Source organism: Capricornis sumatraensis, chromosome 13 (genome assembly GCF_032405125.1).
Source record: "Capricornis sumatraensis isolate serow.1 chromosome 13, serow.2, whole genome shotgun sequence".
Classification (NCBI taxonomy): Eukaryota; Metazoa; Chordata; class Mammalia; order Artiodactyla; family Bovidae; genus Capricornis; species Capricornis sumatraensis.
In genome coordinates, this window is record NC_091081.1 from 66,434,523 (window position 1) to 66,453,522 (window position 19,000).

Sequence of the window (19,000 nt, forward strand, 5' to 3'; positions counted from 1 at the left end):
GCCTCCCTGCCCATCACCAACTCCCGGAGTTCACTCAGACTCATGTCCATCGAGTTAGTGATGCTATCCAGCCATCTCATCCTCTGTCGTCCTCTTCTCCTCCTGCCCCCAATCCCTCCCAGCATCAGAGTCTTTTCCAATGGGTCAACTCAGAGCATGAGGTGGCCAAAGTACTGGAGTTTCAGCTTTAGCATCATTCCTTCCAAAGAAATCCCAGGGCTGATCTCCTTTAGAATGGACTGGTTGGATCTCCCTGCAGTCCAAGGGACTCTCAATAGTCTTCTGCAACACCACAGTTCAAAAGCATCAATTCTTCGGTGCTTAGCTTTCTTCACAGTCCAACTCTCACATCCATACATGACCACAGGAAAAACCATAGCCTTGACTAGATGGACCTTAGTCGGCAAAGTAATGTCTCTGCTTTTCAAAATGCTATCTATTTTGGTCATAACTTTTCTTCCAAGGAGTAAGTGTCTTTTAATTTCATGGCTGCAGTCACCATCTGCAGTGATTTTGGAGCTCCCCAAAAATAAAGTCTGACACTGCTTCCACTGTTTCCCCATCTATTTGCCATGAAGTGATGGGACCAGATGCCATGATCTTCGTTTTCTGAATGTTGAGCTTTAAGCCAACTTTTGCACTCTCCACTTTCACTTTCATCAAAAGGCTTTTTAGTTCCTCTTCACTTTTTGCCATAAGGATGGTGTCATCTGCAGATCTGAGGTTATTGATATTTCTCCCGGCAATCTTGATTCCAGCTTGTGTTTCTTCCAGTCCAGTGTTTCTCATGATGTACTCTGCATAGAAGTTAAATAAGCAGGGTGACAATATACAGCCTTGATGTACTCCTTTTCCTATTTGGAACCAGTCTGTTGTTCCATGTCCAGTTCTAACTGTTGCTTCCTGACCTGCATGTAGGTTTCTCAAGAGGCAGGTCAGGTGGTCTGGTATTCCCATCTCTTTCAGAATTTTCCACAGTTTATTGTGATCCATATAAAGGCTTTGGCATAGTCAATAAAGTAGAAATAGATGTTTTTCTGGAACTCTTGCTTTTTTGATGATCCAGCGGATGCTGGCAATTTGATCTCTGGTTCCTCTGCCTTTTGTAAAACCAGCTTGAACATCTGGAAATTCATGGTTCACGTATTGCTGAAGCGTGGCTTGGAGAATTTTGAGCATTACTTTACTAGTGTATGAGATGAGTTCAATTTTGCGGTAGTTTGTGCCTCTGCCCATGGGATTCTCCTGGCAAGAATACTGCAGTAGGTTGCCATTTCCTTCTTCAGGGGATCTTCCCAACCCTGGGATCAAACCCAGGTCTCCTGCATTGCAGGCAGAGGCTTTAACCTCTGAGCCACCAGGGAAGCCCCTTCTTTGGCATGCTAAGTCGCTTCAGTCGTGTCCGACTCTGTGTGACCCCATAGATGGCAGCCCACCAGGCTCCCCCATCCCTGGGATTCTCTAGGCAAGAATACTGGAGTGGGTTGCCATTTCCTCTCTAGGGACCCCATAAAAAGGACAACTCATTAAAGTGAATTAACTCTGTGCTACACTTTTGCCCTTGAGCCATTTGGTAATATTGAAGTTGCTCTGTGTAGGAAGCTGAGTTTAGCAGAAAGCAGCTATAAGATAGAGAAAAGTTAGATGGGGAGAGAACAACCAGAGTTTGGAGATGCCAAGTCAATACAAGGGCTTTCCTGGTAGTTCAGTCAATAAAGAATCTGCCTGCAGTGCAGAGACCCAGGTTTGATCCCAGGTTGGGAAGATCCCCAGGTTGGGAAGATCCCCTGGAGAAGGAAATGGCAACCCACTCCAGCATTCTTGCTTGGAAAAGCCTATGTATAGAGGAGCCTGGCGAGCTACAGTCCATGGGGTCTCAAGAGTCAGACACGACTTAGAGACTAAACCGCCACTACCAGGTCAACACAAATAAACATGGGGGGCTAAGATTCCAGAGATAAGAGAAGTCCGATTAATGATACAAACACTCTGCCTTAGTATTTGGCATGAGGTTTTCCCCTTCTAAGCTATGCAGTGTGAGCACTGGGAAACAGCTAAAAGTTTGATTGCAATATCTGAGAGTTATGAGTATCACAGATTTACTTCACAACCCACCTGGTTAAACACCACAGGCTCTCAGTTTGGAATCTGGAAGGATACATGGTTGAAATGGGTGTAAACCAGAATAAAAAGTCAAGGTGAAAGATACTGTGAAGAGAATTAAAAGGCAAATCACAGAGAGAGAGAGATGATACTTGCTATACATGTATCTTTTATAACATGAATATTAAGAATTTTATATTCAAAATATATATACACACCCTAAAATTGATAAAAACAAGATAGGTACCCCGAAGGGTAAAACATTCAAGGAATTCAACTAAATATTTTAAAACGAAGTGTTGAAAGTATTAGTTACTCAGTCATATCTGACTCTTTATGACCCCTCCAGACTTCTCTGTTCATAAATTCTCTAGGCAAGAATACTAGAGTGAGTAGCCATTTCCTTATCCAAGGGATCTTCTGACCTAGGGATCAAACCTGGGTCTCCTGCATTGCAGGTGGGGTTCTTTACCATCTAAGCCATCAGGGAAGCCAAATTGATAAGAACAAGATAGGTAATCCAGCAGATAAAACATTCAAGGAATTTAATTAAATATTTTAAAACAAACAAAGAAAATGTTTAAACAGTTAAACATTGGAAGAGCTGCTACCAGTTATGATTCATCAAGGAAATGTAATGTAAAACCATAACAATGTTTCATTAAATACTACTTCAGGATAAATTTTACAGAAACAAGTGTTGACAATAATTTAGAGCAATTGGGATTCTGTGAGCTGGTGAATGGTATGCAAGCACAAGTCCAAGTCACTCAGTCATGTCTGACTCTTTGCGATCCCATGGAGTATATGGTCCCTGGAATTCTCCAGGGAAGAATACTGGCGTGGGTAGCCATCCTATTTTCCAGGGGATCTTCTCAACCCAGGGACTGAATCCAAGTCTCCCACATTGCAGGTGGGTTCTTTTCCAGCTGAGTCACCAGGCAAAGCCCATAAATGGTATAATCAGTCTAAAAACTACTTGGAACATATCCATTTCTTATTACCCAACAATTTAAATCCTAGATATAAACTCAAAAAAACATGCATATATGGGTAACAAAAACTAAAGAATTTTGCAGCATCACTGTTTATAAAAAGAACTCAACTAGAAACTATAAGTCTATCAACAGAAGACTGGATAAATACTTTGTTTCTTTTATCCCAGTGACTCTCAACCCAGGGCAATTTGGCTCTCTGGGGACACTTGATGAGGCTGTGAGATATTTGTAATTGCCAAAACCTAGGGGAGATGGTAATGGTGTTACAGGCATGTAGTGGAGAGACATCAATGATGTCATTAAATGTCATACAATGCACCAGACAGTCCTCACAACAAAGAATTATCTGGTCAAAAATATCAACAGTGTCTAGGTTGAGAAATCATGATCTTTACAATAAATATATATTTTCCTAAGAGTGGTCAAATTAATGCTATATCTAAACCACTGATTTATCCCACACACATAAGACTGAGAAAAATAAACCAAACAGTGGATGTATATTTTACAATTCCACTTATTAACTGTAAATTCAAAAAGCAGGAAAACCAATTAATGTTGATGGAAGGCAAGATATTGGTTCCCTTTGTGGGATAGTTGTGGTTAATAGGGTGTTATTTTATATCTTGATCTGAGAAATAATAAATAAATCTTGTATACATCATGGGTATTTTCACTATTCAAAAACATAAGGCTGTGGTATGGACTTATATGAGTGTGTTTTTGTATATATATGCAGGGACGGGGGAGCCTGGTCTATGGGGTCACACAGAGTCGGACACAACTGAAGCGACTTAGCAGCAGCAGCAGCAGCAGCAGCAAAGATTACTTAAATTTTTCGTTAAACCACAAGCTTGGACTATGTAATGGGATGTTTACTAGCAAAAGTTTATGTATATTTCATTTATATGCACAGTCTAGAATTAACACCATTTCAATTTCTAAAAAAGATATAAAGTGTTATTTAAAGTGAAATAAGATCACTGAAACAGATGTCATTTTTTATTTCCCAGGTGTGTGTGTATCTGTGTCTGTGTGTGTATGTGTTTGTAACACATTATCTAGGGGTCTTTTCAATACACTATTTAAGAAATACTTTACCTGCTTATGCTTATTTTTTTTCTTTCAAAAACAAATGTTTCAAAATGTTTTTTTTTTAATTCTTAAAAAGTAACTTTGCTTCCACAAGAATAATAAAATAGCATACCAAAGTACCCTACAGTAAAATACCATGGCAACAGAGACTTTGGCTGAATCTTTTGACTGTGGGCAAATCTGTCCAAGACTGTCAAATTCAATACCTACAAACTGTCATCAGAAATATTAATATTACAAGAGAAATAATACAGCACCTTGGCCATATATTTAGCTAAGATATATACCTAGCTATGGTGAATCAAAAATAAATCACCCACTTAAGAATTATATGCATAAAGTTATAAACCATTTTATAATTTTACTAAATTACTATGTGGTAAAATATATATCATAATGATATATTTGAATGCAGAGTTCCAAAGAATAGCATGGAGATATAAGAAAGCCTTCCTCAGTGACCAGTGCAAAAAAATAAAATAGAATAAACAGGGAAACAATAGAATGGGAAAGAGTACAGATCTCTTTAAGAAAATTAGAGATACCAAGGTAACATTTCATACAAAGATGGGCACAATAAAGGACAGAAATGGTATGGACCTAACAGAAGCAGAAGATATTAAGAAGAGGTGGCAAGAATACACAGAAGAACTATTCAAAAAACATCTTTATGACCTAGATAACCATGATGGTGTGATCACTCACCTACAGCCAGACATCCTGGGATGTGAAGTCAAGTGGACCTTAGGAAGCATCACTATGAACAAAGCTAGTGGAGGTGATGGAATTCCAGTTGAGCTCTTTCAAATCCTAAAAGATGATGCTGTGAAAGTGCTGGCATTTGGAAAACTCAGCAGTGGCCATAGGACCCAATCCCAAAGAAAGACAATGCCAAAGAATGTTCAAACTACTGCACAATTGCACTCATCTCAAACACTAGCAAAGTCATCCTCAAAATTCTTCAAGAAAGGTTTCAACAGTACCTGAACCATAAAATTCCAGATGTTAAAGCTGGATTTAGAAAAGGCAGAGGAACCAGAGATCGAATTGCCAATGCTTGCTGGATCATCAAAAAAGCAAAAGAGTTCTAGAAAAACATCTACTTCCACCTTATTGACTACACGAGAGGCTTTGACTGCATGGATCAAAACAAACTGGAAAATTCTTAAAGTGATGGGATTACCAGATTACCTTAACTGCCTCTTGAGAAATCTGTATGCAGATGAAAAAGCAACAGTTAAAACAAGGAATAACTGACTGGGTCCAAACTGGGAAAGGAGTATGTCAAGGCTGTATATTGTCACCCTGCTTATTTAACTTATGTACAGAGTACATCATGAGAAAGGCCGGGCTGGATGAAGCATAAGCTAGAATCAAGATTGCTGGGAGAAATATCAAAAGCCTCAGGTATGCAAATGACACCATCCTTATGGCAGAAAGTGAAGAGGAACTGAAGAGCCTCTTGATGAAAATGAAAGAGGAGAGTGAAAAAGCTGGGTTAAAATTTAACATTCAAAATACTAAGATCATGGCATCCAGTCCCATCACGCATGGCAAATAGATGGAGAAAAAATGGAAACAGTGAGAGACTTTATTTTCTTGGGCTCCATAATCTCTGCAGATGGTGACTGCATCCATGAAATTAAAAGACGCATACCCCTTGGAAGAAAAGTTATTACCAACCTAGACAGCATTTTAAAAAGCAGAGAAATTACTTTGCCAGCAAAGGTCCATGTAGTCAAAGCTATGGTTTTTCCAGTAGTCATGTATGGATGTGAGAGTTGGACCATAAAGAAAGCTGAGCACCAAAGAATTGATGCTTTTGAACTGTGGTGTTGGAGAAGACTGTTGAAAGTCCTTGGTCTGCAAGAAGATCAAATCAGTCAATCCTAAAGAAAATCAGTCCTGAATATTCATTGGAAGGACTGATGCTGAAGCTGAAACTCCAATACTTTTGCCATCTCGTGTGAAGAACTGACTCCTTGGAAAAGACCCTGATGCTGGGAAAGATTGAAGGCAGGAGGAGAAGGGGACAACAGAGGATAAGATGGTTCAATGGCATCACTGACTCAAGGGACATAAGTTGGAGCAAGCTCTGGGATTTAGTGATGGACAGGGAAGCCTGGTGTGCTGCTGTCCATGAGGTTGCAAAGAGTCAGACACAACTGAGCGGCTGAATGGAACTGAAAAAATATATGGATTACCTGAATCAATATAGAGATTTTTAAGCATATATGTATTTATTTCCAGGGTTCTGACAAAGATTATATAATTCAATTTTGACCATTAACTGATTCTATATAGTAATATATATGCATGTATAAAACCTAGATCATAATATATGTATCATTCCATGGAGATGGAAATAGCAACTCACTCCAGTATTCTTCAGAGAAGGCAATGGCACTCCACTCCAGTACTCTTGCCTGGAAAATCCCATGGATGGAGGAGCCTGGAAGGCTGCAGTCAATGGGGTCGCTGAGGGTCGGACACGACTGAGTGACTTCACTTTCACTTTTTACTTTCATGCATTGGAGAAGGAAATGGCAACCCACTCTAGTGTTCTTGCCTGGTGGGCTGCCATCTCTGGGGTCGCACAGAGTCGGACATGACTGAAGCAACTTAACAACAGCAGCAGCCAGTATTCTTGCCTGGGAAATCCCATGAATAGAGGAGACTGAAGGGCTGCAGTGTATGGGCTTGCAAAGAGTCAGACACAACTTAGTGACTGAACAATACCAACATAATATTTGTTTATGTGGATTATGTTTAATTCAAATATTCATCTTAAATTCAATATTGTCAGATGTATGTTCTTGTTGGTCTGCATCACTTATGCCTTCTACTCAAGGTGTATTTACAGGACACTATAAATAATGGAAACATACCGTGTGTTGGAGAGAAATTAGAAGGTCAAGGGGAAAGGCTGAAGGAGGAACTGGGAAAAGGAAAGAAAGTGAAGTGTAAGAGGAAGAGGAGAGGATGTAGAAGAAGGGCCTGTTAAGGAAGAACAGGGTGGAGACAAGAGACACACTATTCAGAGCCTCCTTGGCAAGTGGATAAGGATGCGTGGCCAATGCAGTACTAACGGAAATGCTGTCAGACAGTCTTGGTAGTTTCATTTCAAGTAAGTCTCAGACTCTTCTCCTTTTTTTATGAATCCTGGTATGACTCTGAATGGGAGCCACATGCCACAGAGAAGTAAGAAAAGACAGATTCAAGGAACACAGCAATATGTCACTATCATACAACCCCTCAGATCAAAAAAAAAAAAAACCCTCAGATTTTTTCATGTAAGAAATAAATGTCTACTCTGTCAAGCTACAATTTTTAGTACTACCTTCCTCGAGCCAAACTTATCCTATTAAATCTGAGTCTCATTTCACCCCCAGGGAGCAGACATGGAGTTGGAAACTCAGGATGCAAAATATATGAAATGGCCTATTGTACTTAAAAAGCAGGATACAGCGTGCTTGGGGCTGGTGCACGGTGATGACCCAGAGAGATGTTATGGGGAGGGAGGTGGGAGGGGGGTTCATGTTTGGGAACGCATGTACACCCGTAGTGGATTCATGTCAATGTATGGCAAAACCAAAAAAAAAAAAAAGTTAATGATAAAAAAAAAGTTAAAGTCTGAAATTTGATAAATATTAAAATTTTATACATTAAAATTAGTGAGGTAACTAGTTATAAGTGCAGCAATATTAGTCTATGTGTAGTACTACAAAACAAGGTCTGGGAGATGACCCTCAAGCTGATGTGTCTGAAATAGCTATTCTGAGGTGAATAGGTGAGCATTCAGGAATAACATGAACTTATTACCAGTTACTTCTCAATAAACTGAAAAAGATATTAAAAATGAATCCTATAAATGTTAGCAATACTTATAGAACTGCTAGAATCATGAAACTTGATCGTGAGAGAAAGATAAGCTCCGAGATAATAATTGATCATAGATTTGTTTTAAGAGGCCCTCTGGGCAGATGAACTGAAATAATGAGACAGGAGATGGTTAATTTGACTAGTTTTAAATTAAGACAGAGCAAGTAGAGAAGGTTAAATTAATATTAAAGACAATAGTTGCAGAATCAAGTAGTGCCTTTTCCTTTGTCACTTGTGTTGGAATGTGCTTATTGAAACTTCTTATTATAATCAGAGGAGGGCTTGTCTCTGTTTGATGTTGCTCTCTCTAAAAAATATGATGTATAGTTCTCGACTAAATCCCATCCTTCCTGCTATATCCAGAACCAGCTATTGAATTTTTTTCTCAAAGGCTACAACTACCATCTATATATGACAGTATGAGAAGGCTTTGTGCTCACAGATACTCACAATAGAAATTTTAATAGAGTTATTACAGGAAAATCAATAATGTGTGTATATATATACACACATATATATATTTACTCATATAATGTATATATATTTAGATATTGTGTGTATATATATATATTTAACTATAGGAGGAAAACCAGTATTGATAATATACTGTATCAGGACAGAAATAACAATTTACTAAATTAGGAAACTGAAAGTGCATATACTAAAATGTATAATAACTCAGCACACTTGGCTAACTGCCACTAAAATTAGAAATGAAATATTTGTTTACATGCTTCTATTTATTGCTCATCTCTTTCCCAAACAAAGCTAGACACTATCCTGACTTCTGAAGATATAAAGTTTTCTCTCTAGTTTGAATATGTTATATATATTTACATACAATCATACCGAATGCAGCCCCTTGTGCCTGGTGCCTTTGCTCAATATTTTACTTGGGAGATTCATTTATGTTGTTTTGTGTACATGTAAATTATTCATTCTTATTTCTGTCTTCTATACTATTGAGTGAACATTTATTTATACAGCCTACTCTGGATAGGCATTTTAAATTATAATGAATAGTGCTATAACAAACATTTTAATACTTATATTTTGAGGCACATGTGGCCGTATTTCTCTGGGATATACCCAAGAGTGTGTCACAGGTATGCATACATCCAGCTTTAGTAAATGCTGCTTAAGGGTTTTATGAACTGTACAAATATCTCTATAGACGTTTTTGCCTGCAGCTTCTGACGTTATTGTTTTATCAAACTAGGCACGGTCTGTTTCATTTTATCCATGCTGGTGGGTGTGTATAAGAGTGGCATGGTACCTTTAATATGAAGATCTTTAATGACAAATGAGTTGTGTTACTTTTTCTTACAATTTGAAAGAAATATTTATATATTTTGATGACAAATTCTTTGTAAGGGACTTATATTGCAAATATCACCTCTCAGTGCATAGGTGGTTCTTTAACTCTCAACAGTGCCTTTTGAAGAACAGAAGGTTACAAGTGTAACATAGTTCATTTTATCAATTATTGTCCTTCTTGGTCCACACTTGTATATGCTGTACACCCGTGGTGGATTCATGTCAATGTATGGAAAAACCAATACAGTATTGTAAAGTAAAATAAAGTAAAAATAAAAATTAAACAAAATAATAATTAAAAAAATAAAGAATATGGGCCTACCTCATGTTCGGAAAGATAATCTCCTATATTTTCTGCGAAAAGTGTTACTTTTTTATATTTTCATCTACAATCTCTCTGGAATTGATTTACATCTAAGATGTAAGAAAGATACACTGCATTGTCACTGTTACTATAAAATATGAAGTTGAGTATGTGTGGATATATTTCTAAGTTCTCTATTGCATTTTACAGTTAATTTTGTCTATACTATTCTAATTAATATAGCTTTATAATACACGTTAATATTTTGAAGAATAAATTGTTCAGTTCTACTTGTCTTCTTCATGACTGGTTTGATTATCCCTGATTCTACATTTCTGTATAACTTTTACTTATCTGGTAAATTTTCACATACACACACACAAACACACACATTCACATAGAGCTGGGATGTTGTTTGGATTGTGCTGAATATATACATTTATTTAAGGAGAAATTACACCTCTGCATTACTGTGTCTGGAGAAGGCAATGGCACCCCACTCCAGTGCTCTTGCCTGGAAAATCCCATGGATGGAGGAGCCTGGTAGGCTGCAGTCCATGGGATCACTAGGAGTCGGACACGACTGAGCGACTTCACTTTCACTTTTCACTTTCATGCATTGGAGAAGGAAATGGCAACCCACGCCAGTGTTCTTGCCCGGAGAATCCCAGGGATGGGGGAGCCTGGTGGGCTGCCGTCTATGGGGTCGCACAGAGTCAGACACAACTGAAACGACTTAGCAGCAACAGCAGCAGCATTACCGTGTTTTGCAATCAGTGAACATGGCATATTCATCAGCTTTTATTTCTTAGATTCTCCCATTAATGTCTATATAATTTTCAGAGGACTCTTCTTGTATGACTTTTGCCATATATATTCCTAGGAATGTAATGCATTTTGATGCTATTTTAAATGAATTTTTTTAATGTTGAAATTTATTTTATATTTTTTTGTTCCCTGATTTTTCTCCCTGAATATACAAATAAATAATGCAAGTTTTATTTCTTCCCTGCTAAACTTTATGTGTTTTGATTTATTGTATTATTTGTAACCTCCAGTCTGATAATAAATTGAAATGGAGATGATAGTGAATATTCCAAGTTTGATATCAACATTGGATGGTGGAGAGAGGATTGAACATTTGACCGTTAACAATGATATTATTTTTTGGAGATTTTTTTAAAAGATTAAGAATTCTTCTATTTGGTTTTAGTGTTCTATTACTATCCTTTTGGTATATATTTTTATTTCTTAAGAAAAAGTAGGGGAAAAAAAGTAAAAATTTCTTGGAGCATACGTTTTTCCTTTTTTTAGCTTTTAATGTGAAAGTATAAATAACTAACTTTCAACTTGCACTGTTTTTTAAAAAATTTTAAATTATATATAAGATAAGTTTTCTTTTAAATATGGCTGTAGTTGCATTTCACAGTCTTTGTAAGGTCATGCTGTCATTGATAATTACTTAAAAAATAATTTATTATTTTCCATTTGATTAAAAAATTCTATCTTTGTGCTGCTACAAGAGAGTCACTTTAGAACTAAAGATATACACAGAAAATGAAGAAATGGTAAAAAAAAATATTCAAATGAAAACAAAAAGAAAGATATAGGTAGCAATAGTTATATCAGGCAAAGTGAGTTTAAAATAAAGTCTATAATAAAATAGAATAAATGGTATTATATAATGATAAAGAGATCAATACAAGAAGAGGACCTGACATTCATAAACACATATGGCCCTAACATTGGAACATCTAAATACATAAAGCAAACATTAACAGACAAAATAGGAAAAAATGACAACAATATAATAATAATATGGAATTTTAAGACACATTTTTAACCCCGTTTATATCAACAGACAGATCACCCAGACAGAAATCAATAAGGAAACAATAACCCTAGATGACACATTAGACTAGTTGGACTTAAATATCTACAAGATATTCCATCCAAAAAGAGCAGAAACACATTCTTTTCAAATACACATGGAATGTTCCCAAGGATAGACCACATACTAGGCAACAAAACAAGTCTCACCAAATTTAATAGAATAGAAATTATATCAAGATCTTTACTGACCACAGAGCTATGACACTGGAAATCTATTATAATAACAAGATGAGAAAAACACAAAAATGTGGACTCTACAACAACGTGCTACTAAAAACCCAATGAGTCAAGGAAGAAATCAAAGAAAAGTCTGAAAATACCTGAGATAAATGAAAACAAACATAAAACTTTTTGAAATCTCTGGGACACTACAAACGCAGTTCTAAGAAGAAAGCTTATTATAATAAGATCTATCTCAAGAAATAAGAAAACTTTCATGGAAACAACCTATTATCTAAAGGAATTAGAAAAATAAGAAAAAATGAAACCCAAAGTCAGCAGAGAGAAGAAAACAACAATGATCAGAGCTGAAATAAATAAAATAGAGGCCCCAAACCAATAGAAATGATCAATGAAACCAAGAAATATATTTTTGCCAAAAAGACAAACAAAACTGATAAGCTTTTACTCAGACTCATTAAGAAAAAAAGAGAAGGGACCCATATAAAGAAAACAAGAAATGAAAGAGGAGAAATTACAATCCATATAACAGAGACACACAAAAACAAAAATAAGAGAATAAGATGAACATTTATAATTTCACAACATAAAATAGATGAATTTCCAGAAATAAGCAATCTTCAACAACCAAATCAGGAAGAAATTGAACAGACCTACTACTAGCATTGAAATTGAATCAGTAATAATAAAAAAAAAAAGAGTTATTGCCAATTCTTCTTAAATTGTTCCAAAAAAGAGGAGGGAACACTACCAAATTCATTCAATGACATCACTATTATTATGACACCTGAACAAGACAAAGGCACTTTAATATAAGTATAAGCAATATTGTTTTTTTTAGACCTGACTCCTCAGGCATAGGAAACAAAAGCTAAAATAAAGAAATAGTATCTAATTAAACTTAAAAGCTTTTGCACACCAAAGGGAACCAATGATACAAACAAAAGACAACCTATTGAATGAGCTAAAATATTTGCAAATCATATGTCTGATAAGGGATTAATATCCAAAACATATAAAGAGCTCACACAATTCAATATCAAAATTATAAACAACCCAATAAAAATGGGCAAAAAACCTGGATACACATTTTTCAAAAGAAGACATATAGATGGTCAACAAGCACATGAAAAGATGCTCAGCATGATTAATCATGAGGGAAATGCAAACCAAACCACTCACAACTATCAGAATGGTTACTGTTAAGCAGACAAAAAATAATAAATGTTCACAAGGATATTCAGAAAAGGGAACCCTAGTACACTGTTTTTGAGAATGTAAATTGGTACAGCCACTTTGGAAAACAGTATGGGTATTTATCAAAAAGCTAAAAATAAAACTACCATGACATAACTTTTGAATACCTTTAGTCAGACATGACTGAAGTGACTTAGAGTGTATGCACACATGAGTATTAAGTCACACTTAACTTTGTACATAGATTATATATATATATACATACATACATGAATAAGTACACTCATAGATTTCCTTTTTCTGTCACTTTAGATGTCCTAAAAGAAACAACAGTAGTAGCAAGCACACCTACTACCCAGATCTTGGTTTCTAATACCATTCTCTGACAAAGAATTGTGGACTTCTTGGAAAACCAGATGATTCTGAAGCTTAGCAGGACTACCCAAAAGGAGCCTGTTATATCACACAGTGCCAGAAAGTAAGAAAATGTTAAACACACACATAAACACACACAGTAGGGATGGGAGTTTGTCAAAGGCAATCAGGATCAACTAAAGAGCTCCCAGTGGCCAAATCTGTAATAATTTGAGCAACACAATAAACAAAATAGTGTTGATCATATCCCCTACTATAAAATAAATAATATTGATTTCATATATAAGTACATGATGGAATAAACATATCATTGGGGAGAACAAGCAAACTTCCTGTACAAAAGAATTCTGTATAATTTATGTAGATCCTCCTACCTGGACAAGGTGAAACACAATACTTCCTTCTTTATGTATTGTACATAATGACTTTCTTTCAAAGAATATGGAATGGAATAGTGGATAGAGAGTAAGTTTACAACAGAGAAAACCAACAAATATTACCTTAGCCAGACAAGCTTAACATTGTAATTGATAAATCATATTGGTAGCAAGAATCACTGGCTTGTGGTGCGAGTTATACTGTCTTCCCCCAAATCCTTAAATCCTGTTCAGAAATGAGAAAAACATTGGAAAAAAGAAATTAAAGGGACATTCTGTAAAACACTTTATTAGTATTCTTCAAAACTACAAGATTATAAAATAAGAAAAATCTAAGAAATTGTCACAATAGAGAAGCATTAAGAACCATAATGACTTAATATAATATAGCATGCTAGATGATATCAGAAAAACTACATTAAGAAGAAATTTAGGAAATCTAAGGAAAAGATGCACTTTGATAATAATAGATTGGTTCACCAGCTATGAGAAATACACAAAGGGAATATAAGATGTTAACAGCAGGGGAAATGGATGTGGAACATGTATGAAATCTCTGAAATCTCTGTTCTTTATAATTTCTATAAATCTAAACTACTCTAAAAAAGTTTATAAAAAATAAAACTACTTTCGTTTCATTTAACTTATTTTAGAGTATTCAGGATATCACTATATATGGTTTTGGTTTAGTTGCTAAGTTGTATCTGACTCTTTGCGACCCTGGACTGTAGTCTGCCAAGCTTCTCTGTCCATGGAATTCCCTAGGCAAGAATGGGTTTCCATCTCCTTCTCCAGGGGATCTTCCCAACACAGGAACTGTACCTGGGTCTCCTGCATTGCAGGCAGATTCTTTACTATTCAACCCACCAGGGAAGTCCTATCACTATATATATATATATATATATATATATATATATATATATATATATATATATATATATATATATATATTATATGTTTACCATTTCCTTATTCATGTACATAGGATATTGTTAATTATTTCCTTTTTAGTTCAATGCTGTCATATCCTTGTCTCAGTATGTACTTGGATAACCTTGTGTGTGTGTGTTAGATTTTTTAATAGTGCTTTGGTTTTGTACCTTACCTAAAAGATCATCCCCATTACAAACATGGAAAATAGATATCCATTACTGGAATTCAAGTAATTTAGTGATTTCATTGTTTTTACATTGACTTCATCCTGCCTAGAACTTACTTTTAATAGTAAGAAAGGGGAAAAAGTCATTTATTTTTTTCCTGGTTGACTATCCAGTTCTTTGAAAACCATTTGTTGAGTAAAAATTCTTTTCATTCTTGATTGAAAGGTCTTACTTATAGTATATTAAATTGTGATGTATGCATGTGTCAGTCACTCAGTCATGTCCAAAATCTTTGCAACCCCATGGGGACTATAGCCCACCATGCTCCTCTGTCCATGGGTTTCTCCAGGTAAGAACACTGGAGTGGGTAGCCACTCCCTTCTCCAGGGGATCTTTCCAACCCAGGGACTGAAACCATGTCTCCTGTATTGTAAGCAGATTCTTTACCATCTGAGCCACCAGGGAAGCCCACTAAATTGTGATATTTTTTACTAACTCTGAATTTCATTTGTCTTTAAACTGCACCTGCTCTGCTTCTAGCAAGGAGCCAAATATGTAATTAACTTTATGAAACAGATGAGGCATTTTTTTAAAGAGTGAATGGAGTTGCTATCTGCAGAGACATTAAAACTTAAAAAAAAAAATCCAACAAAAGATTGAAAAAAATCTTAGGGAAAACAATTTTTAAAGGGAAGCACTTGCAGGCTGAGTAACAGACACTAAAAGCTTCTGAATTTTAACAGTATTGGCCTTTTCTTTGCTTCTTCCTACAAATTAGTACTTTCAGAATTGCAGCTTATCTCCCATGCCATCACATGAGCTTTATGTTAAATAATACAAAGTCCCAAACGCTAGGAAAGGGGGCAAATATCTGATTGCTGTTGTTGCTCAGTCCCTCAGTCATGTCCGACTCTGTAATCACATGGACGCCACCATGCCAGGCTTCCCTGTTGTTCACTATCCCCCTAAGTTTGCTCAAACTCAAGACAATTGAGTTGATTTGATATATACACACAGAGATAGATAGATAGATGTATCTGTGTGTGTATACATACATATGCTGTGCTTAGTCGATCAGTTGTATCCGACTCCTGACTCTTTGGGACCCCGTGAACTATAGCCTGCCAGGCTCCTCTGTTCTTAGGGATTCTCCAGTCAAGAATACTGGAGTGGGTTGCAACATCCTCCTCATGTGTATACATGTATGTGTGTATACAAACATACATATATATATATATATGTGTAGATATGAATTTGTATATATGACTTCCCTGGTGGCTCAGACGGTAAAGCGTCTGTCTACAATGCGGGAGACCCGGGTTCAATCCCTGTGATGGGAAGATCCCTTGGAAAAGGAAATGACAATTCACTGTAGTACTATTATTGCCTGGACAATCTCATGGACAGAGGAACCTGGTAGGCTACAATCCATGGGGTCACAAAGAGTCGGACATGACGGAGTGACTTCATAAATTGAACCTGAAATATATGCTCTGAGAACATATTTTAAGCCACCTTCATGTATTAATATTGACTTGGCCTAGTGAATTAATCACAGTAATTAGCTTTTCATCTATCATAATTTTAGTTTTATTTTTTTAATTTTTAACATCCACAATTTGAGCCTGAAACTTAACAGATTTGTGACTGTGATGAATAGTATTTTCATCTAGGTGTTTACAAATCTCTGCCACTGTTTCTTAAAGAATTTCAAAGGTAACACCTGTTCAATTTCTGAAGCCAGAATTTATCTATCCTTTTGTTCTAACATAATTTTTCAAATTTATTTTAACAAAATACAGGATGACAGAACTAATACATATAAGTATTCTTAAAATGCTACATTAATTATGCTTACTTATTTCATCCATCAATGCTTGGAAGTAATATACAAGAAAATATTTCTAAATATTTTTTCTTGTGTAGCATAGCAGATTAGCCACATAGCCGGTAAACATGTCATATATATATGACAATATTACACAAGAATATGCAGCACTATGTACTGATCATCATAACAACTGCATCACTCAGGGCATGCCATGATTTTTCTAAAATTTAAAGGTAAAATTAATAACTATTTTCATATTGCATTATTATATTGGTTATGGCTTTTTAATGGACCAAATCTTTCTATATTTATAAACAAATCAGTTCTTCCTAAGATAGGGAAGAAGTTATGACCAACCTAGACAGCATATTAAAAAGCAGAGACATTACTTTGGCAACAAAGGTCCGTGTAGTCAAGGCTATGGTTTTTCCAGGGGTCCATGTATGGATGTGAGAGCCGGCCTCTAAAGAAAGCTGAGCGCCGAAGAATTGATACTTTTGAACTGTAGTGTTGGAAAAGACTCTTGAGAGTCCCTTGGACTGCAAGGAGATTCAACCAGTCCATCCTAAAGGAGATCAGTCCTGGGTGTTCACTGGAAGGACTGATGTTCAAGCTGAAACTCCAAAACTTTGGCCACCTGATGCAGAAAGCTGACTCATTTGAATGCTGGGAAAGATTGAGGGAGGAGGAGAAGGGGATGATAGAGGATGAGAAGGTTGGATGGCATCACCAACTCGATGGATATGGGTTTAGGTGGACTCGGAGTTGGTGATAGACAGGGAGGCCTGGCATGCTACGGTTCATAGGATCACAAAGAGTCAGACACAACTGAGCGACTAATCTGAACTGAACTGAAGATAGGGAATAAAAGTAAATACATGCATCATAAAAACATAGCATATATTCAGTTTCTTTTTAAGTTGGTTTCTTCACAGAACATCATTTTGAATAGCACTAAATTGAAAAAAAAAATGATGAAGGAATGTGTTTTCTCAAGTATCACTAGGATCATATAAGATAGAAAAATAGTATAAAATTACTACATTCAGAAAAAAGTAGCAAACATGAAGTTCATAAAAAATAGCATCTCTCTTTACAAAAGCTCTAATAGTGAATAAGAAGAGGAAAAAATATTTCTCAACTCTTTGTGAAATCAACTTCACCTTGATATCAAAACTAGGCAAGTTCATGACAATAAAAGTACAAAACAATCCTATTCATGAACTTAGAAGCAAAAATCCTAAACAAATAACCAATAAAACTCCATGATTTAAAGAGGCACTTACATCAAGAACAAAGGAAGCATAATTTTAAGAATTCCAGAATGACTTACTATTTGAAAACTTATCAATGCACTTCAGTAATGTTGACATAATAATAATAAATAATAATAAAATGATATAATTCTTCAAAATATTCAGAAAAATAATCTTACATAATCCAGTACCCATTCATGGGAAATTTTTGGAAACTAGGAGTAGAGAATAACTTTATTAAGATGATAACAAGACTTATAAAAGAGCCTCAAAGTATATTACATATAGATGTGAATCTAAAAATTCTGATTTATTTACATGGTATTCCATCTCCGTCAAAGTTGATATATTTTTGTTGTTGGGAACCACATTATACAATTAATTTTGTATTTGTCTTTGGCATTCTACTGCGAAACATGTGTGTGTGTGTGTGTGTGTGTGTGTGTGTGTGTGTTGCGTGTGTGGTGGTAGCTTAATCACTAAGTTGTGCCCAGTGCTTCAAGCCCATGGACTGTAGCCCGCTAGGCTCCTCTATCCATGGGATTTCCCAGGCAAGAATACTGGAAAGGGTTGACGTTTTCTTCTCCATGTGATCTTCCCAACCAAGGATTGAACTCACATCTTCTACATTGGCAAGTGGACTCTTTACCAACTGAACCAGCAGGGAAGCCCAGCATATATATATATATGTATATATATATGAAAAGAAATATACATGTATTTTTTTCTCTCAAAAATCAGCTTCTTAAACTCAGGTATATTCTAGAACCATTGCATTAAAATTTAATTGCATTAAAATTAAGGCTGAATCTTCTGACTGATATATAACAATCAACAATGTGGTATTTTTAAATATTAACTTGCTTGTCACAGGTTCCTCTCCCAATCCTTGCTATTTATGAGAAAAAGCAATCTTTATACAGAAAAAATAGATGCACTACAAGAATAAATATTGAAAAAAACCATACCAGTGAATCTTCCATCTTAAACAATTAATTGGTCAATTAATTTGATCATGATGGGCTAAGTTATACTGCAATAAGAAAGAGTCCACAAATCTCAGTAGTTTAACAGAACAAATTTTTTGTTGTT